Source organism: Triturus cristatus, chromosome 5_2 (genome assembly GCF_964204655.1).
Source record: "Triturus cristatus chromosome 5_2, aTriCri1.1, whole genome shotgun sequence".
In the NCBI taxonomy this organism is placed as follows: Eukaryota; Metazoa; Chordata; class Amphibia; order Caudata; family Salamandridae; genus Triturus; species Triturus cristatus.
This window is the reverse complement of record NC_140588.1, coordinates 846,069,969-846,091,938: the sequence shown is the minus strand read 5'-3', so window position 1 is coordinate 846,091,938 and position 21,970 is coordinate 846,069,969. Positions and strand designations below refer to the sequence as shown.

Sequence of the window (21,970 nt, the reverse complement as noted above, 5' to 3'; positions counted from 1 at the left end):
ACTAACATGGATGACTGCGATAATAAACTCCCCAAACCTTTGTTTGCATTTAAAAGAAACAAAAACCTCAAGAACCATCTGGTGAAATGAATAGCCTCGGAACAACCTGACCCTCGCCAAAGATCCATCACGGACTTGGAACCTATAAAGGGGAACCATTGTTGTGGTAACTGTCAGGCTTTCCCGAATGCAATTGTGGGCCATACCATTAAAATCCATGAGCGATCTATAACCCTACTGGAAATGACCAATTGCCGCACTGCTAACGTTATCTATATCATCACATGTCCATATGATCTTAAGTATATCCGAGAAAGAGGACGGGAATGTAGGACTAGAATCGGGGAGCATAAATCTAATATTCAAACTAAAAAGGTTTCTTCCCCCTTGGTCAATCATTGGCTGGAAAAGAACCATACTGAAACTGACCTTAAGTGGTCAATTCTAGAGAAAATCCTAGTCACTCAAGGCAAGAATCCGACCGCTACTAGGAAGAAAAGAGAGGTGTTTTGGATTTACCTTCTCAGCTCTGTTAGCAAAGGACTAAATGAACTTTTCCCCTGGGAAAATGCCATTATTTAACCTAAACTCTTTTTAATTATGCAGACTTGAGTAAGATTACATCCTTTGTCCCCCTGTACCATTCGCTGTTTTCTAAATGGAAAACAAAAGGTTTGTATCCGGTCTTAAGAAATCTCTTTAGAATGTATCAATGACCATCATTTATGGTACTTGCGGATATTACCATACTGGCTGTGCCAGTGGGCGGTTGGTTCTTTACAATCTCGCCCAAGTAGTGTTGAATAGATGCCTGGAGGAATCATGTGGCATCTATTTTCCTATTCAAAGATGGCCCCCATGCTCCATTCAGGAAGCCTAGTTGAATTTTGTCCGCTTTCTATTTCTGTCTCCCCCATCCTGTCTCCCATTGGAGGCCAAATGATACCGGGAAATATTTAAACTGCACATTTCCCTCGATGCTGCCTTGCTTGGAGAGATTCCTCGCACACCGGCAACGGGATGAACTTTGTGCAGGACGGACCCTTTATCGAACTTCAGTAAGTACGTCTTCCCTTGCGGCGCTGCTCCCAGTTCTTCAAAAGCCTAAGCGTTATGTTCAAACCGTTTGCGTTCTATCTTTAGAGCCCTCTCTGTAACTATGACGGAAGGCTCCTATGCAATTCTTTGGCCTTTCCAAACCTGTCGGCCCTTGTACTGCTACTACTTCCCGGATTGATTTAGGATTAACACTTCTGTTGAATATATGTTTAACAAGCGTGAACAGGGTGTTTTGTTTGGCCCCAAGTGTATTGCTCATGGCCTGGACTATCACGCTGGAAATATAGGTCAAACATATCGCCATGACAACCTCTGCAAACATAAGAGCGTGTTTAAATACCAAGAGCTGCTACCCTAATATAGTTTATTTTAATGCTCTAGGACCCTGCGTGGCTCTCTCTTGAACATATGTATAATTTTTCCTCTCCCCTGCTACCGGAAGAATCCGGATAGTTCCAGGATGTTTAATCTTTAAGGGTCCATTGAACCAGTTGTCTCCCGATATGCTCAAGGAGCCATAGGCAGCTAGAATGATTTTCTGGAAAGGATCCCTGATCCATCAATGAAATATCTCGAATCCTGGTATGTACTTTGGTTTTTATGTTTTAATCCTTCTCTTTCTTCTTTTTATGTTATTATGGGACATGAATGTACTATATGATTGACCTAGTGGTATATCTATGTTTGGGTTATGCTTTCAGATACTGTCTCTGCGCATCGTGTATGTCGTGTCTTGAACCATATATAAAAAATCCCAGTGAATATCTGTAGTCTCCAAGAAATCTTTGGTTTGTGAGAAGTCTCATTATTCTTTTTGAGCACTCTGCATGCAAGGGCCTCCCCTCCACGGACACTCTTCATTTTCCTTCATATCTTTCTAAAATCTGGTATAACCTGCCATTTATACATTATGTATAATAATATTAAAAGCACAGGCCTATCTTTTTTGTCTGATTGGTTTTTCCAACCGTTTCTATTTTCAGTGGTTCTTTCGTGCACTCTATTCCGCTTGTGAATTTATGCTATTTAAAACTTGAATTATTCATTAAGTCTCACCGCCGTGCTGAACTTTGTGACCACAATGTTCTAATATATTTTGATACAAAGGATTGTACATAATTTCTGTGTTTGGTAGCCAATATGTGCACAAATTGTTGATATAATCTTTTGTAATTTTTAGGTGTGTGTGTGTGTGTCCCGCCCTGATGAAGGTGTCGCCCCTGTGAGGGCATTACACCAAAACGCGCGTTGGCGTTCTTCTTTTCTCGTGTACTTGGATCCAGCTCCCATTTACCGCATGGAGGATACACAAGAATGCTCCACCTTGTTACCAAGTGGCAACTCTACCACCTGGAGTGCTTTGCTATGCTGTACTGTAGGAATGCGTGTGTGTTGTGGAATGAATGTGCAGATCATCATGAGTGAGTGCAAGTATGTTTGATGTTTATGATTGTTTTTTGTTGTGGGACATATGTATCTATACATTCATAGATGATTTTGTATGCTCTATTTATATATTCTTTGAAATATAATAACTTTGTCTGATACTATGAAAATAAAAGAAAAATAATTTTGATAAATAAATGGTCTTTTGAAAATTTTGAACACTTGTGTGGGTCAGCTCTCGGTGTTGGTATACTAGAATCCTCTTTTGGACCTCCTATAATCCTTTTGGACGGGTGATTGTTAGTAGTGGTGGCAGGGAACAGCTCCCACCCACCCATCCTAGCATTTGATCTATTCAGTCAACTCCTAGTCCCCTTTGTTCCACTGTCTGGGAGGAATACTAAAAGGCCAACTATCAAGCTATTGACTGTCATCTGACGCAGAGACAGGGGGCAGGCACCAAATGGGTAGAACAAGAAAATGACAACTTATTAAGGGCGGCGTTTTCAGATTTATAACTTAAATCTGATTTTACAATTAAAGAGGGCTTTAAATCACGATTCATTTGAGTCCAAATTCAACATTCCTATCTGTTCCCAATCAAAAGTTAGCACTTAGTAAATTTAATAAGGTAACCCAATGTTTATCCAATAGAAAAGATATGCCTTACAAAGGTGAAAAACAAGTTTAGTCATTTTTTAAAAACCAGGACATGTAAAACTTTAAAACACTGCCCTATCGTCTGTTTAGGGACCATCTTAGGGGTGACTAATATGGTTTAAGAAGGAAGGTTTAAACCTGGCTAGGTTTATTTTGCCAGGTTGAATTTACATTCTTAAAACTGCTCTACAGGCTACAGTGAACATATATATTACCTACTGGCAGTCAGCAGTATGTAGTTATAGTCAGGATCAAGATTCCATCATAAAAGTGTATTTTGACTTCCCTATAACTTTAGTGCCAGCTGACAAATCTTCACAAAATTTAGCAAACCAAATATCCTCCTGGTTCTAGATGTACATGGAAAGTTTCAGGGTGATCTGTCAAGTGAGGGATGAGAAAAAGGTGGGTCAAGAAAAGTGTGTTTTACATGTTAATTCTCGTAGGGATTTTGAACACTACTACAGCCCGAACCACTGGACAGAATTACATTGAATTTGGCAGAAACTACCTCTTTGTCCAGAAAGAGTAGTTTTTGTGATTTGGTGTAAATCCATTGAGCCATTTTTGAGATATTAAAAGAAAAACAAATTTGTATATCTAGAGACGCAAACCCCCTAAGAATCTTACTGATCTTGTGCACAGATCTAATTGGCTACCAAAACTTCAACCACCAGGTGTTGGCTGCAATTTTGGAACTTGGCCTTAACTGGTCCCGAAAAAAAACTAAAAAAAAAGAAAAAGGAGAAGGGTAGGTATACCCTGACCGCCTCCTAGCCCCGGTACTGGGGTACTCCAGGGATCCTGCCAGGGCAAAAAGCTTTTTTTGGTTTAATTTTTGCCACAAAATTATTAGGATTTGTGGCAAAATAAAAAAAAACAAATGCTGGCTCTCGTGCTTGTTTAGTCATTAGCCCCTTGGGTGTGGCTATGTTGGAAGGCTTCCTTTTATATACAAAATGGGTGGGGGATGCATGGGGCCCCCTTGCCCATGGAAAATCTAGGTACTAGGGACCACCACAGCCCCGGGGTAGGCCGATGTAATTTTAACTGAAGGGGGACCACACCGCACCCATACTGAGGCTTTTAAGAGCTCAGGGTAAAACCACCTCCCAGAGGTTTTATAAAAAATTGAAGAGGCCACGTGGGCCGACCCCTGCTTTTAAGGGCCCAGGGGACCACAACCTTCCTAGGGCTACCAATTAAATTTAAGGAGGGAAGCATTTCCCCCCCGCATGGGCCATTTACAGCTACGGGCCACAACATTCCTGGAGCTTAGTTAATAGTTTACAAGAAGGTGGGCTGTGCAGCCCCCCTACTGGGACATTCTCAGTTTTGGGGACTAGCCCTCCCCAGGGCTGGCCCTAAATAAAGGAAGGAGGGGGCTGCATGTCCCCCCTCCTGGAACAAACACAAAGTTCCCTTCTCCTTTTACTCTGAGAACATGAGGATTCGATCCTCCAATTGGATTGGTTAACTTAGTTATAGCAAGGCCATACACTGAAATATAATAAGACACATTTTACCAGGTTGCTAAATTTACAAACAAAAATATAGAATCCTACATAGAATAATCAATTTCCAATTAAACATCTGAAATCAAAGGAATGTATTATCAATATTTTATTTAAAAAATCATGTTTTATACAATTGATATTGACAAAGTTAAAAACACATTAAAATCATATACTCAACATATTTTTAAATAGAAAGAAAACAATATGTGTAATAAATACATGACAAACAACTGCCGACGCGGCGTTTCGGTGCTAATGTGGATCATCACCTTCTTCAGGACAATAGTTCTATATTTAAAATTCTGAATCGAATGTAAAAATCTTTATTAGAAAAATAATTACTTAAAACATTGCTTTGTTACATTATTCATGATTTATATTTAGCAACCTAGGAATAAGTCTACATGGAAGAAAAGTGTAGGGCAAAACTCCAATAGGATTAGACTCATTAATTTAAAACACAGGAAGATTACTCAGACATTATTTATAGTTTGATACAACGGGTCTCTTTCATATTAATAATAAACCTGTTACATACCTATTGATTTATGTGGAAACTCTTATATTTGCGTCCAATAATGTTTTGGACGGGTTTCTCTTTACAGTCTCATAGGAGCCGGATAATGCTATGAGGAAAAAGTATTCCATTAGGATCAAACCCTCTATATGTATATAGTTCTATTTTAAATATAGAACAGCCTGAGTAAAGTTACCCGTCTAATTATCTTTGGAAGGCCTTCGTTATATTTTCTCACCCTTCTATTTCTATGAATACCTTCAAAGGTTGATGTGATTCCTAGGTGGGTAGGCAAAAATAGTCTATTTAAAATGATTTAAGAAAATGTTTCAAAGGTTTTCACATTCTACATACAGAGGCAACTTTACTTTAAATTGCTAAGACTTTTTAATCATGCTGTTTACCTTTATTAGTCACACTTCGATGGAATGATTTACAAATAACTTTTATACTGTCAGGTCCATTTTTTTTTTAAATCACTTATTATAGAGTATATTTTCTATTTTTATACTAGTCAGTATAAGCAAGTAACATTTTTCTTATCTCACATCTAATTAAAATCTTGTTTATTAGATCAACCCACTTTTTCTTCTTTAGGGGTACTATTTCCAATTAATTTTAGTTCTGGTCCAGATTTTCTTCTACAGAAACAACATAGGAATGTATACTCAACTATTATTCAAACTTTATGGATTATGACTTAACCTTTAACTGGCAATGTTATTTTATAGCCGAAATTAAGTTAAGTACTCTGTTCTTTTCATAGAGCAGTATGAAAATGTATTCTTTAAAGCTCATATATCTAAAAAATCATCTAAGTCCACCTTCATTTTATTTAAAGAGATGTGAAGATCAGGGTTAGTATTCCCACACTTACCAGGTGTGAAGTTAAATGAGCAAGCGTCTGTCTTGCTGACCTGCCAATTTGAGTCTGAAAGCAGTGTTGTTTTCAGGCTCCTTATATTCCATTTTTATTGGGTCATAATTACCTCGTTAGGCCCACCTGTCCGGTGAATGACATCGCATTGGATTAAGTGCACTGAATTACGACTCACCCAGGGCGGCCTTTTTGAAATGTGTTCTAGCCTCATACTAATGAATTAAAACTGCCCTTTTGTTTAATATTTTGCTAAAATGCTCGTTTCATGACATCTAACATTATCAACTGCTTGTTACGTTGTCTTGTTGCTATCGTCTCACAAATTTTACAGGGCAAAATATTGGGGTAATTCCCTGTTTTAACCTAACACTATCATAAGTAAGAGCGTGGCGCGGGAATCGCGTTAGTAGCAATCCCCTACATATCGTTTCTTTAATAATAAAGTTATCGCTAAGCGAACCGTGCATGAAACGGACTATATTCAATAATATGCCCTGTTTTAAGACTCTACCATGGCGGCCATATTGTAATATACTGTGGCATAATACCGCTCAATTATACCTACCTGTAAGTCTTATTTATTTAAGAAGCACCTATCCTCTGGTTTGTCATCATGATAAAATTAGTCAATCTATATTATGCCCTGAAATTATCATATCGCTAAATCATTCAGATTGTGGTAATGAATTTAATTTTGATTTTACCGCCATGTTGTGTTAATCAATAGCGCTGCACGGTAATGATACCTGCACAATACTTTTTCTTTTTATATCTTCACGAACTGTAGGTTCATACCAGGCGAACCAAAAATCAAAACAGGGACCTCTTCATTATGGTACACCATGTATTTTGTGTAAACTTGTTTTACTCGTCCTTCACTATGGCAGCCATCTTGGTGCAATATCATATTTATCTTAGACACACCAATGTTTTTTAACTATAAGACATATTGGCGTATTGTCAGTTTCTATCACCACTATAGGTATACCCATTATTTTTATTCTTTTGGTATTAAAAAATGGTGGCACTTAAAACATGCACGTAATCAATTCTGCAAGACCATATGGACTAGGAGTAGGACCCTACAGATATGTAGACCTCAATGTTTGTTATATAGAACCATATACTGTCTCCCCGAATATTATTTATTATATCCATAAATACCAGGACATACTTTTTGTCAATGCGCTCTCTATGTATCAGGGACAGTGGTCATTTTATAATTAATTTGTAGTCATGTTTCCAAAGGTTTTCTTTCTGTTAGTTCACTACTGTTTGGTATAATGGCCTCATAGAACAAGCTACTATTCTTGTTACTATATCTTATTCTCATTTTTATTGCCAAAGAATCAGACCGTGATTTCTCTGATGGTAATTGTTTCTAGGAGTGTTATAATGTGATAATAGAATGGCTCTTTATATTGGAAACACGGCCACTATGGAAAAATCCGGGCGATATTATACGGGATTTTAACTGAGGGACATGGCAATATACTATATATGATCTTAAATAATTATTTCCCATTCTTCCCTACTGTTCTATCCACATCTATATGTATTAAATTTAGACATATAGTATTGTTTCCTCTTCTTCCTTTTCTCTGTTAAATCTCCTCCTCTTATATTCATTTGTACTACCTCAATTATGCACCACCTGAATTCTTCAATTTTATGTGCCCTTTCAGTCCTGTGTTCTACTAAAGGGGCATTCTAGCATTTAGTTTGGATCGCTGATTTATGTTCATTTAGCCTCAATATTATTTCCCTAGAGGTCTTTCTGATGTAGCCTTTGCTGCATGGACATACAATTAAATAAATGACATTTTTGGTTCTGCAATTCACTACATTTCTGTGGTGGTGAGGTATTGCATTATATGTTATTGATGTACCTTTCATGATGGTGGCACAGTTCTTGCATGATCCACAAGGTAAATTGCCTCTAGGGCATGAACCATCTATTGTGCAGATTTGCTTTCTATTGTTTGAGGAGGGATAGTATGTACAAGGCAATTCCTAATGCAAATAGTGGTTTTGGTAGAGAATTGGAGCCACTATTATTTAATAGGTTCCAATTCCTATTTATGAGATTTTTTATTTTATTACTTATACTTGTAAAGTTAGTGACACAAACAAGTTGTTTTTGATCTTCCATTTTCTTTGTTTTGGGTTCAAACAAGCTATCTCTATTATAGTATTTAGCTCGTTTGTAAGCTTTCTTGACCATTTGTTTAGAATAGCCTCTATCAATAAATTTTCTGGTTAATATTCTTGCATGATATTCAAAATCTTTCATGCTTGTGCTGTTTCTTCTAATTCTGACAAACTGTCCGAAAGGAATAATATTTCTCTGACTTACAGGATGATAACTCTCAAAATGCAGCATAGTGTTGCAGTCAATAGGTTTAGTGTATAGTTCCACGGATAGATGGCCATTAGTGTCTTTAATTTTAATGTCCGAAAACTCGCACATATTATTACTGTAGGACAGAGGTCTTCAAACTTTTGGATGCCGAGACCCCCCTGTCAAAAAATTTCAGGCATGAGGACCCCTCCTTACAAAAATTTCTAGAACTTAATACTCCTCATAATTGGTGCTCCCTGTTTTCCATTTTTACAGATTTTTACAGATAACTACAGACAGAAATCATTGTATATCCTGTCTGTATCTACTTTTGAAAGTGGAAAAAAGCTGATAATTGGCTTCTTTTGGGTGACTATGCTGAGTTTATTGACTTTCAGGCCAGTAGTTGCACACATTGCCAGCATAGGGAGTTATAAAGCTCACTGAGATTTGCTTAAATTAATTGTTGCATTTCTCAACAGGTATTTGTGCTATCATGCCAATTGTTTGATGTGTGTATTATATTATTTTGGCAGTGTAATTTGCTAAACCGCGACAGGCATGAAAGTATGAGTGCACGTCTATCTGGTCTATCTGTTAAGTAAACGGTGAAATATACGGGTTATCACATCTATTCACAAAACAAAATAAATATGGATAAATACAGACAGCAAGAGACTGGTTTGAGGAGAAAATGTTTCTCAGCAATTCTTTTTAAGCATGGCCCACTCTTCTACTACCCTCCTTTAGCCTCACTGCTGCAGGTGAAACCTGCCTCCTAGTCCTTACTTTCTTTGTCTCAGGGTTGCTACCCTCAGAGATCAGGACCTGGACCACAGCCCACAAGGCAACCACAGACAATGCAGTATCTAGGATAGACTCACCAACCCATCTCTGTTTCTCAGGGTCCATGCCAACTGCCTCTGCTTCTTGCCCTCCCCAGGTTTCATTCTGCCCCATCAATAAAAATTGGGATGCAAACCACCACCTGCTTACTCCTCATGGACAACCTCCATACTACCAGGGGGTGCTATGGAGCAGACCACCCAGTCCTGCCTCTTCAGTGTCACACCTTACTTACCTTTTCCAGGGAACCACATTGCATCCCTCTTTACCGAGAGGCCAGGCTCTGAAGCCAGCCTTAGAGCGCCGCAAAGAACCCTAGTTTGCATAGGGACGCTATATTACACTATGCTACCAGGTCACTATGGATCTAGATCTCAGAATAAAGGCCAAACACCATGGCATTTATTTACTAAAGTATATATTGGAGGGTGCATAACAATGCAATAAAGCATACAGGCCTTTAAAAAGTGAGTAGATTGACACTAACTTTTGTGTAGCCTTTCAGAGTGCAAGCGCCCATGCAAAACATTAGTAAAAGAGGGTCCATGCATCCACTCTCAGGCTTTCATTTTTACAAGTTATTGTTATGAGGTGCAGCAATCCAACTGATCTTAAACATTGGAGGACTACAATTCCCAGAAAGCAATACTTTGTTCAAATAAACAGGCAGAACAGGAAACACAGTGTTCCTCTCTACAGAGAGACCAGGTTCTACAGGAGGTTTGAGGCAAATTAAAAAATGGTTAATTCCACCTGTTCTCCAGAAAACCACTAATGTCAAAACATAGTATCCCTGGTTAATAGGTTGGATAATAATGGAAGGGAGACCTTGTAGAACAGAGCCAGGGCATGGCAGTCCCACTGGAGGGGTGAGAGGGCAGCACTCACCCAAGAGAGCCCCAGTGTGGGAGTGACACTCCTTACTCACAACAGAGGGAGACCTTGTGGCACAGAGCGCAAGGCCTTGCCATGCCAGATGGAGGATGAGAGGACAGGACCCACCGAGAGACCCCAACTGTGGAAGACACCGGAGGGAGACCTTGTGGAATAGAGAGTTAGGCCCTGGCAGACCCATTGGAGGGGTGAGAGGGCAGGACCCACCTGAGAGAGCTCCTGTGTGGGAGAGACACTCCTTACTCAGAACAGAAGGATAGACCTTGTCTAAGACAGAGCTAGGTCTTGACCACTGGAGAGATGAGGGGACAGGACCCACATGATCCTGATGGAGGGAAATGCACTTATATAGCGAAACAGAGAGCCATGCCTGCCCTGGACATGATGGCTGCAGGGGGGAGTGGGAGGACAGGTGTAGAGAAAACAAAAACGGACGTGATGAAGCCACCTGAAGGATTTTAAGGGAGAGGAGATAGGAAGAGAGACAGGAAGTTTGACAAGGAGGTGAGGGTGTAATACACCCCCCACACCCCTGCCATGGACAATCTTCCAAACAGAAATACAGTGAAGGGACCACCTGGGCTTTTTATGGTGGTAGCTGCACATTTGACATTATATGGGTGACGTCAGCAGCAGGACAAAAGTGAAAGAAAAGAAATGGGATTAAAAGACAAAGATGTGTGGAAGGAGAGATGAGGTTTCAAGCAGAGGATGGAAGAGAATGGGAATGTGTGAAAATTGTACTTTAACACAGAAACACAGTATCAGCTCATGTACTAATAACATATTTAGAGAATGTTTAAATAGTCACAAAACACAGTGCAGAGTTTTTGGTGATATCAAGCAAAGTATAAAATATCTGAAAGCACAGCCAAGGCATGTCGGCAGGTGCCTGGCTGAACCTATGAGAAATGCTATCCAGCCTGCGTTCACTATTCCAACCTCGTGTTATTGTTGTGTGACTTACTTTAGCAGAGGAATCCCAAAGACAGCAGTGGGGAAAGGGTGGGCGTAAATTTTTGGAGTTAAGAATGTGTGTGTGCGCGTGCGTGTATGCTTGTGTGTAGGTCTGAGGGGTAAAAAGCCAGGGAATGGTGGAGGAGGTGGGGCAGAGGCAACCTACTTACAAGTTCCACGAAGTTCCGGTTGCCGCAGAAACCAGGAAACAGCCACGGGATCGTATTTCAGAGGCAGCCGCGAAGAAGAAGCACGAAAAGGACACCAGCTGCTGGAAAAACACAGCAGCAGCAAGGACAACAAGGAAGTCCAGGAGATGCAGCAGGAGTGCAAGGCAGCAGCAATGACAAAAACATTGAAGCACTCCAGACGCTTCGCCAGAGCATATTTATGGCCCCAGTTCCCGGCATTTCCTGATGTTAAATCTGCAATTTCTCTGATTGGAGGACAATCACCGATGACGCTGTATGCTTTCACGATGTCCTCCAATCAGAAAGCGCCTGAAGATGCCACTATTTGGAATCCAAAACGAAGAGCAAACGTTTTGGATTGCAGCTTCAGGCAGTTCCAGGCAAAAGTGCGATGGGAATGCGCGACCCCCTTTCTAGGACTCCACGCCCCCCCTGGGGGTTGCGCCCCACAGATTGAAGACCCCTGCTCTAGAGGTACTCAGAAAGAAATAATTCAGGGATACCTGTGTGAAATCATTTACGCACTCTCTCCACTTTTTCAATATTTGAGAGTCAGCACATGGATTATTTTTGTGAAAGAAAAGATAATGGCCATCTTTGTTACACTTGGAGGGTGGCCTTTGAAATACATTTTGTACAGGACCAAATACAGAAGAGGAGAATAGGTTTTCAGAGCTTCCAGTGTGTACAGAAAAATGGCAATTCCTTATTTGACTTTTCTGCTCATTTTTTCCTCTCTGTCCCAACCTTCCCTCCAAATGTACCTCATTATTCTCGACCTTGGCCTTTACAGTGGACCATTTTCTCCTCCACCTCCCACCCCGACCCCCCGAAGCTATTCTCTCCCACACTGCGTCCTTCCCTGCCATTCTGCAAACATGCCTGCCACCTATCCTCCACCTCAGGCACTCTGCACCTTCGCCCACTGCTCACTTTTCTCTTCCGCTATCCCTCTCTATCCATGTGCTTATCATGCCTCCTGTATCCTCTCTCCATCCCTGGTTTTGTCTTTCTTTGTCCTGATTGATCTCCCTGTTTCCTCTCACCTTCAGTCTCGCTCTCTCTTTCTCCCCGTTTCTGTTCCTCCCACTCTTTCATTCATATAAACACTTGGGCCTAAAATATCTTTGTGGTTAATACAAGAAAAAATTGAAATACAAGGAGTAATGAAGAAAGATATTAGATGGAAACAAGAACGGGGAGAGAAAGTAAGAATGGACTTGATTTAGGGGAGAGAGAAATTATTTAATAGCAAAGGACACGAAATGTGATCTAAAAACACTGGCAGCGTTGCTTGCTTGTGTGGCACCCGATCTCAATAAAACATCTGCTCTCGTTAGTTATGTATTTGTCAAGGTTTTACTGTAACTACTGGCAGTGTACGTGCCATATAAATCCTGTTTGTTAGTGCCTCCAAATCCAGACATGCCAACTCTCCAGATTCAGGCGGGAGACTACCGATTTCAAGGCTAGTCTCCCGCTCCCGATTCCTGCAAGCAAAAACCCGATTCCTCGGGGTTTCAGCTAGCATGCACATGGAGCCGTTGGGGTCTACGATAGGGGACATAACTGATCACAAAATTCATATTTCCTCATTCCCTCCTTGTCCCCTACGGACCCTCAGGAGATATCGATCTTCATCAATCCATCGATCTGTTCATATAGCATCATTTGTTCTTCTTTCTTCTTCCGGGATCTTGAACGAAAACTTGGATGTGGGATACACGATGTGGCACACAGACCACAAATCGCTGGCCCACATTGTAGACATAAGCAGCAACTGAATAGTATGAGAAAGCCAATACCTAGGAAGGATAGGATTCTCCATCCCCAGGCTGACAACACGCTCCAAAACCAACCGGACCAAGTCCAGGTGCCTGGACTCTGGTGTATCTGGCTCACAATCTTATGAAGGCGAGTTATGGCTTTATATACTGACGGTGAATGTTCTGGTATGAAAACACAGCAACTTGATCCGATGACCCTACAAGCTCCGCCCCTATCGGCCAGGATGACGTCAAGGACAAGACGATTTTGAAGCACAACAATCCGCATAGCACTGTTCTTCTGTTAAATTGCCTAAGGCGGAAGTAGTCTCGTTCACTACTGCTTCAAGGGTTCTAGTTAATCTACGTATCAGCTTACTATTAGTGACTGTACCTATATAGGGAAAGAAACCTTTATTGAAATCTGTGTATTGCTCCCATGCTGTTTCAGTGTAATCGACAATTGGGAGATCTCTCTGCTGTCTATTGTGTACTAAATGGGTATTTCTGTGATAATCAGGAGGGGCTAGGAAAACAGGTGGCAGAAGGAATGCTATGTAACAGGTACCATCCCAATCTAGAGGTAGACGTATATATGCGGTCTGGCCACATATGAAGTAGGAATGACGGGAAGCTCTAAATGTAGACTTGCCTTGATCACTGAATTTTATTACAGTGGTGCATTTACTATGGCCCATGTGTATGGAACCATTCTTTCTTACACATAATTCCCCTTTTACTGGGAATACTGACATGGCGGGCAAGATTGGTGTAGCTTCAGATTCAATGTTCAGGATCATGAGGTTAAGTGTAAAATTACCTAATCCATATACTTCATTTTCTAGATCAGTTCCTGTTCTTTTGGGAAGTCCCTCCTTGTTAGGGTAGCAGACTTTAAGTAAAACTAAGTTCAGGTTTCCCCATACCCAGTTGTCTTGATAAACTGCGGAATTTGAATCTAGGGAATTAATCAAACTAAACCATGCTCCACAGGAGCCATTGTGTGTGAACGGATATGGAAAGAGGGGCAAAACTCCCTTATAGTTCTGATAGGGAGGGAGTCGGCCACATATCCAACAATTTGTGGCATTGCTGGTCTGATGGGAATGATGTAACATACTAATGAATGTGTTGTTGCGCAGCGCAAATCTATAGGACAACTCATGCGGAGGTAATTCGCTAAAAGAATGTTCTGCAGTTACATTGTAAGCACGCTTAAAGATAGGGCAATACATGTGCAATAGTATACTGGAAATGATGATCAGAAGACTTAGAAAAAACAAAATTAATAATGTTACTGTGCAGTGACTACGAAGTGATTTACAATACGCATGCTTTTTAAGCTGCATCTGTTGATTTCTTTCTCTATTCCGGTCTAGAGGATACATGTCAGAGACAAATTCAACCGATTCACCTTGGAGAGGACTTAAACAATCAAATTGTCTGACTTACTAGACCTTAACTTCAGTTTATAAAGTTCAGTGTTTGTTGGTTCAACCAAGGGGAGCTTTGAGTCTGTCTGTGAGGGAATGCAGGGCTGAGCGTTCACACTAGATGGTAGTCCATAAAATTTCTTGATATGACTCGAGTGCAACCACCCTTTACGTCCCTCGATCTTCACGGCTGTCCTTGTGGTTAGTAGAACCAATTTTGGCGATTTCCACCTAGGCTCCAGTTGGGTCTTCCGGTCGAAATTCCGGACCAGAACCAGGTCGCCTGGAACCACGTCATGGGGCTTCACCTCAGTATTATCGGGAAAAGCTGCAGCTACCTGTGAACGACAAGATTGTAGTGCAGACATCAAGGAAGCCAGGTAATCTGTCAGCATATTACAGTCAACATCAGTGATTTTGCGAGGTATAGGCGTCCCCCACATATTTGGTGGTCTACCGAAGATCACCTCGTACGGGGATAGCCCTGTTCGAGAATGTGCTACCATTCTCATGTAAAAGAGCGCAACTGGTAAGGCTACTATCCAATCGACACCTTTTTCTCTACATATTTTGGACAATCTAATTTTCAGAGTTTGATTATGGCCTTCCACGAGACCTGCTGCCTCGGGATGTCGGACACAGTGGAATTTCCATTGGTAACCTAACAAAAGGGAAACGTGTTTCATTAGTTCGGATGAGAATGGCTGGCCGTTATCTGAGTAGACAACACGTGGCAAACCATACCGTGGGAAGAATTCTCGAACTAACTGTTTGGCAGTAGTCGGGGCAGTGTAATCTGAAACCGGGTAGGCTTCTGTCCAACGAGAGAGAGCACAGACAACTACGAGAACATATTTGAATCCTCGACATCGTTCCATCTGGATATAATCCATCTGGAGGACTTCAAAAGCATGATCGGGAGGTTGAAATCCACCCTGCTCTACGGGGATGCTTTTACCTGGATTGAACTGACAACATATCATACAGGTACGAACTTTTTGTTTAGCTGCGGCTCGTAAATGTTTGTTGAACCAGATGTGTTGAATGCTGTCTAGCATAGCTTTTTCTCCTAGGTGCGCTGGACTATGTATTGTGTTAATGATGACTTGAACCATGGAGTCGGGAAGAAACCATATAGATTTTTCCTTCGTCATCCATCCTTGATCCGTTTGGATCCCTCCTAATTCAGTCCATTTCTTTATTTCTTCTGGTGTAGCATGTGTCTGTATGTCAATTACATCAAGGGCGGGATCCTTAACTGTCATGCAATGTGTTGGTGTCGGAACTATTGTCTTTGTCCTGTCAGTTGTGTGAGTCTGATTCTGAGCAGTTTGTTTAGCTGTTCTGTCAGCTAGGTCATTACCCTGAGAAATGATATCGGTAACTTTCGTATGAGCTTTGCATTTCATAATCGATATTGCAGTAGGTAGATGAATCGCGTCTAATAGGGCTTGAATGAGGGGTCCGTGTTGGATGTGGGCACCGTGAGAAGTTAAATAACCTCTCTCTCGCCACAGTACGCCGAAGTCATGGACGACTCCGAATGCATAACGTGAATCTGTGTATATGTTGACTTTCTTATTTTTGGCTTGAATACAGGCTTGTGTCAGAGCGATGAGCTCTGCTGCTTGAGCTGACAGAGTGTTAATACAATTTGTTTCAATGACTTCAGTGTCTGTTGTGACTGCGTAAGCGGCCACTAACTCTCCTGTATTTGTTCTCATACATGACCCATCTACATACAATGTCAAGTCTGGATCTGACAAAGGGATATCTGTCAAGTCTTGTCTGGGTTTCGTCGTGATAGTAATGACTTCAACACAATCATGTGCCAATGGATCTGTTCCGCCTACTGGTAACAGTGTGGCAGGATTTAACGTATTACAACGTCTGATTTCTATGTGTGGCTGAAACAATGTCAATTCGTAACCAGTGAGTCTCGCTATAGTCAAGTGTTGTGTTTGTGTGCAGTTCAAGAGAACCTCTACTGCGTGTGGTACTTGTACTGTCAATTGGTGTCCTAACACTATGGCATCGCTTTGTCTGATTGCTAAAGCTGTTGCTGCCACCGATTTCAGGCACGCAGGAAGAGCCTGAGCTACTGGATCTAATGTACTAGAGAAATAAGCACATGGTTTGTGTGATCCTGCTTGTTCCTGAGTGAGTACTGACAAGGCAGTACCTTCGCGTTCTGTAACAAAGAGTGTAAACTGTTTACTGTAACATGGTGTTGCTAAAACAGGTGCTTGGCATAAAGCTTTCTTTAAGCTTTCAAAGGCGTGTGTATGTTCTTGAGTCCAAGGGAGGACAGTCGATGTGGCTGCCTCCTGTGTTGTCAACTGGATGAGTGGCTTTGCTAGAAATGCATATTGAGGGATCCACTGCCTACAGTATGAAGTGAGACCTATAAAAGCCCGCACCTCCTTTTGTGTCTTGGGTGGTGACATGTTAGCAATTAACTGGATGCGGTCGGGTGTAAGCTGCCTTCCCTCCTTGGACAGCGAGTGCCCAAGGTAAACAACTCGCTGGACACAGAATTGCAGCTTAGAAGGGGACACCTTGTGCCCCTTGTCGGCCAGAAATTTCAAAACCGTCAGTGACGCTGTTTCACATTCAGGTTCGCTTCGGGCGGTGATCAGCAGATCATCGACATATTGAAGCAAGGCAGTGTTAACTGGCATGTGGATACTGTCAAGTTCTCGTTTCAGTGCTTGGCTATAGATGCTGGGGCTTTCTGTAAATCCTTGAGGTGCGCGTGTGAATTTAAAACTTCGTCCATTTAAACTGAATCCGAACAGATATTGACTTTCCGGATCTATTGGGACGCTAAAGAAAGCATTCTTGAGATCAATTACAGTGAAGAACGTTGCTTCTGAGTCAATAGCTGTTAGTAATGAAGAGATATCTGGGACCACAGGGTATTGTGGTACAATACATTTATTTAATTCGCGCAGATCAATAACTAATCGATATACTGGTGGTGCTTTTGGATCCGTTCTTTTGAGAATCGGAATTATCGAGGAATTACATACATTGAAGTCGGTTTCGACAACCACTCCTTGTGCAATGAGCTCGTCAATGATTTGCAGTAAAGCAACAACAGCATCTGGTGGTAACTTGTATTGTCGCATTCGTGGTAGTACTACTCCTGTTTTCAGTGTGACTCGATATGGTGTAATGTTCATGCAACCAACATCAGTGGGGCCTTGTGCCCATAAATGTGCAGGTAAATTCTGCAGCCGGTGATCCATGTCTCTAGACACGTAGTGACCTTTAAAGTCACGCAAAAATAATCGTACTCCTTCCGGAGAACAACATATTATAGCTCCTAGAGCTTTCAATGTTTTTATACCTAACAAGTTTTCTGGACATGATTTAGTAAGCAATAAATCTGTAGTACGTGTCAATGGACCAACCGTCAGTGGAAGAGGTTGTGTTACTTCATTAATGATAGGTTTTCCTGAGAATCCAAGGGAAATATTCTGTGAGCCTGAGAGGGGTGCCCCTGGAACTTCACTGCGTCTTATAGTTGTTCTGCTTGCCCCTGTATCAAGTAAAAACTTTCTGTCTTCCCCTAATAGTTCACTATGTACATAAGGTCCCTCTTGGTCTACAGGAACCTCAATAAGGGGTAAGCCAACTTCCCTCTCTAGGCTATTTCATGTATATCGCTGATAATCGGGATAATCTGCTTGTGCATACTGATACATCTGTTGTGTTGTTGCTTGTGTTGCAGCAATAGGCTGCGCTTGTGGTGGTGCTACGGTCTGTTGTGGAGCTGCCTGTTGCGGAGCTAGTTGTTGCGGAGCTAATCTAGGTTGCGCATGCTGAGGTATTTGTTGTTGATTCTGATCCTGTCTAGGTGGACGTGGTCTCTCCTGAGTTCTACCTGTGGCAATATTATGTTTCAGGACTGGACAATCGTGTATATAATGACCTTGTTGTTTACAATAGTTGCATGTCCCTTTCGTAGGACCTGCGGAATCACCCTTTTGATGACCATCAGCTGGAACTGACTGAGCAACAAGCATTTTCATTTTTGTATCTTTCATACGTCTTTGTTCGTGTTCTTGTTCTTCTCTAATTCTATTGTGGTGATATTGTAACATCTGTAACATCTGTGACGGGGTATTACCTTGCCAGGTACTTTCGAATTTCAATACTCTATTCTTGACTTGTGGTAGGGAATTTTCAACTAATTTTGTCACAAACAGATGTGGATATGACTCGCTACTTGCTTTTATGCCACTATTTATACCAAAACATTTTTCAAATCGGGAATAGAAATCACTAGTGTCTTCATCTTGCTTTTGTTTACAGGCTGATATTGCACCCCAGTCTTCCTTCTTCGTAGTTAATAAACGTGGCAGTACCTGTACTAGTAATCCTGGTAATGCTGTAGTCTTTTCCCCAAGCCCTGCTCCTGCAGCTCGGGCCCTTTCTTCGTTTTCCAATGCTGTCCAATCTATCTTTTGGTCTCCCACCTCCCATTCTTTTTATTTCAGTTTCTCGTAAACACCGGCGGGTAGTAGGACTTTTAATATTTTCATAATGTCGGGGTAGGTATACTCTCCCATGAGTAACATGTCTTTTATCTCACGGTGGAAACCTGCTGGATCCTTGTCATGGCTGGGTACTACTTTCTTCATTTCTAATAATTCAATTTTAGTTATAGGCGTGTACACAAACACGCGTGTAAAGTTATTACCTTCACCTCTGATTGGGTGTACTTCGCGTAACGGATTCTGTCTATCTATGTGATACATTTTTCTTCCCATAATGGGAACTGGAACGTGTTCTGGGCATACGAAAGTTATATACTGGTTTCGGAATTCTAGAATTTCATTAATTAAATCAGTACCTGACCCTCTCCATTTATTCGTGAGTAGTTCTGTCAATATGTCAGGTAAGGGTCCTGGATCAGAGTGTTGGCTTTTATATAATATAAGGAGGTGTTGAATCATGTATATACTAGCTAAACGCTGTTCGTATGGGTCAAGATTCAGAAACGTGTGTGCTAGTGCATCATCATTGTATTCGCTGGGACTATCAGCCCATTGTACTGCTGACCTGGCTAATTCTTGTTCGTCCATGGAATCGAGCATGTGGTACCCCCTTCGATCTCGGAGTAATTTATCAGCGGCTTGGAATAGGTGTTCGGGGGACCTTGTATTCAACATAGGGGTTTGAAAATGTCGATTATATTCTGGACGTGTCGGACGTATCGGGTCATTAAAACCTCTGGTATTATTATGGGGTCTTCCTCTACCTACATAAGCTATCGTATCTAATTGTTCTGATTCTTGGTCCTCCTCTTCCTCTGATTCAACTCTGTCTGCTTCTCGTCTTTCTTTATGTATTCGTTCTACTTCCTTGCGGATCTTTCGATACATGGCGATTATACACGCCTGCCTATCATGTTTCTCTTCTGATATGTTCTGACCCCATTTGGCACGTTTTTGCATGGTATCATGATCTGCCCCAGGCCTGTCTTGGTTCCTAATCACGCAATTTATGAAGAAACGTAGTAGTTGTCTTTGTACATCCACTTTCTGGTATTCCATAGCTTCGTTAATACTTTCTGGACCTCGCCCTGTTTGGACAAAGCGATATATATTGTCTAGGTGTTCAACCATTCCTGGTATCGTCATTAAATATAATGTAGCTCGTCGTATACGTAGTGATGATATGAGCAATTTGTCCTGTCTACCTGGCACTGGATCGTATCTACAATCCACAAGCTGTTCTTTAAACATGTCGGATGTCGCTAGTTGAGGTGTACGTTGGAGTGCTAAATCTCTAAGGGTCTGTTTATTTCGCGGCGGTGTGGCAAACATGTCTGTCGTACCTCCTGTAGCACCATCTGAGGTGCTAGGCACGAAAGGATTCGTTGGACGTAGGATAGAGATTGTAGATGCGGGAAAAACTGTAGAAACGGACGGACCTGTGGGAATGGGCGTAGGAGTCTGTTGTTGCGGGGATACAGACGGATGCTCTTGGTGTTGAACACCATCGGCAAGTGGTGTGTGTGGTATGGTATTAGCATACTCGGGAGCTACGTCATCTAAATAGGAGGAAAGGAAAACGTCCTTTGCTGTTTTGGGATGTGTTTTGGGATGTGCTTTTATCGGGAGCAATGGAGGAGTTAAGTCTTTTGGTATTTCCGGGGTAGCCTTAGGTAACCCTTCGGCCAAAAGAGGATACATACCATTCATAAGAGTGTTTCTTTGTCTACCTACTTGTTCTGATTTTACTCGGGTACCTTCCTCAATTAATAGATTTTCTCGGGTTTTATTTGAATTCTCTCTACCTTTCTCTTCCTGTCTGAGCGCTTTTTCTGTACGTCTATATGATTCTTTACGCCATAATTCAATGGCATCTTTCTGTGACTGTCTGGCTTTCTTTTTCCATAATTCTTCTTCTACTCTCATGATGCAATCTGCATCCCAGGTCCCCGCTGCGGGCCATCTCTGATTTTCTGGCAAATCCTTGGTGTAGTCCACCCATAAATCAAGAAATAATACGGCATCTAGGCCATGCTTATGATACATAAAGTACCCTGGAGTGTCCCTTGGTGGGATGGGAACAGCTTCTTCGAGTACCCCTTTTCTAGTTTTGATCTGTCTTAATTTCGAAAAGAGCGGCATTTTTAGACCTTATTACTAGAACACACTTTATACAATAAACACAATAATGAACAGTCATTCACACCACAATATATATAAAACGTATTAAAACATTTAACACATAACAGTTTTAACGAACGATAATAACTAATAGAAAACTAGTTACTGACATAATACTGACACAAAATAATACTTATTTATATGCAAGACATACTAGATATTCTGCTAAACAGTACAGATACACTGCTGAAACAGTGCAGACCGGATTTGTGTACCCAAACCCGTCTTGACCGGCACAGATTATGTGCACGTTAAATGCCTCCCCGGTAATGGTACTCACCGGGTAGCTCGGAACAGAAGGCCTCGGAACGGAACTGAAACTGGACCGGACTGGACTCGACTCGATTGGACTCGGAACTTCGGAACCTGGTGGGCCTCTGTATACCTCGGATCTTGCTCTCTCAGCTAGGCTCTGGTCGGGATACTTCGCACTTCTCACCGCCTCGTCTGGGTGTTGATCGCAGCCTCAGTCGCCCCCGCTTGGCCGGAGGGAGATACAGGAAATCCTGCAGGTACGCGTTTTTGGCCGTTCAGCTGTGGCAGGAGACCGGGCCTGCAACGCACCTCCGGCGCGTGAGATGAGAAAGTGTCCCTATTCGGGCGCCAATTTATGTGGTAAATATTTCATTACCGGTACTATTTTTTATGCGGTAAAGTCTAGTAAGAATAACTCAGTCAATATAAGAGGCAGAATCCGTGGTATTAGAGGTTCTAAAAGGCTTTATTCCTATACAAAGGAATACAATTCGAATTGCAGGCTTCTATTTCATCACCACGAAAGTTCAGGAAGGAAGGGCATACATTATTGACAGATAATCAGTTTTATAGGAAATGCAT

The 21,970-nt window shown here is 41.6% G+C and overlaps 1 long non-coding RNA gene across 1 annotated transcript in view; it reads left to right on the top strand.

The window, feature by feature from the left end:
* Window positions 1–934: 934 nt before the first annotated feature.
* LOC146829336 (uncharacterized) overlaps window positions 935–21,970 on the top strand; it is a 52,187-nt gene continuing 31,151 nt past the window's right edge. The window contains exon 1 of the long non-coding RNA XR_014961960.1: window positions 935–1,058. This is a non-coding gene — a long non-coding RNA (uncharacterized LOC146829336). The remainder of the gene's footprint in view (window positions 1,059–21,970) is intronic.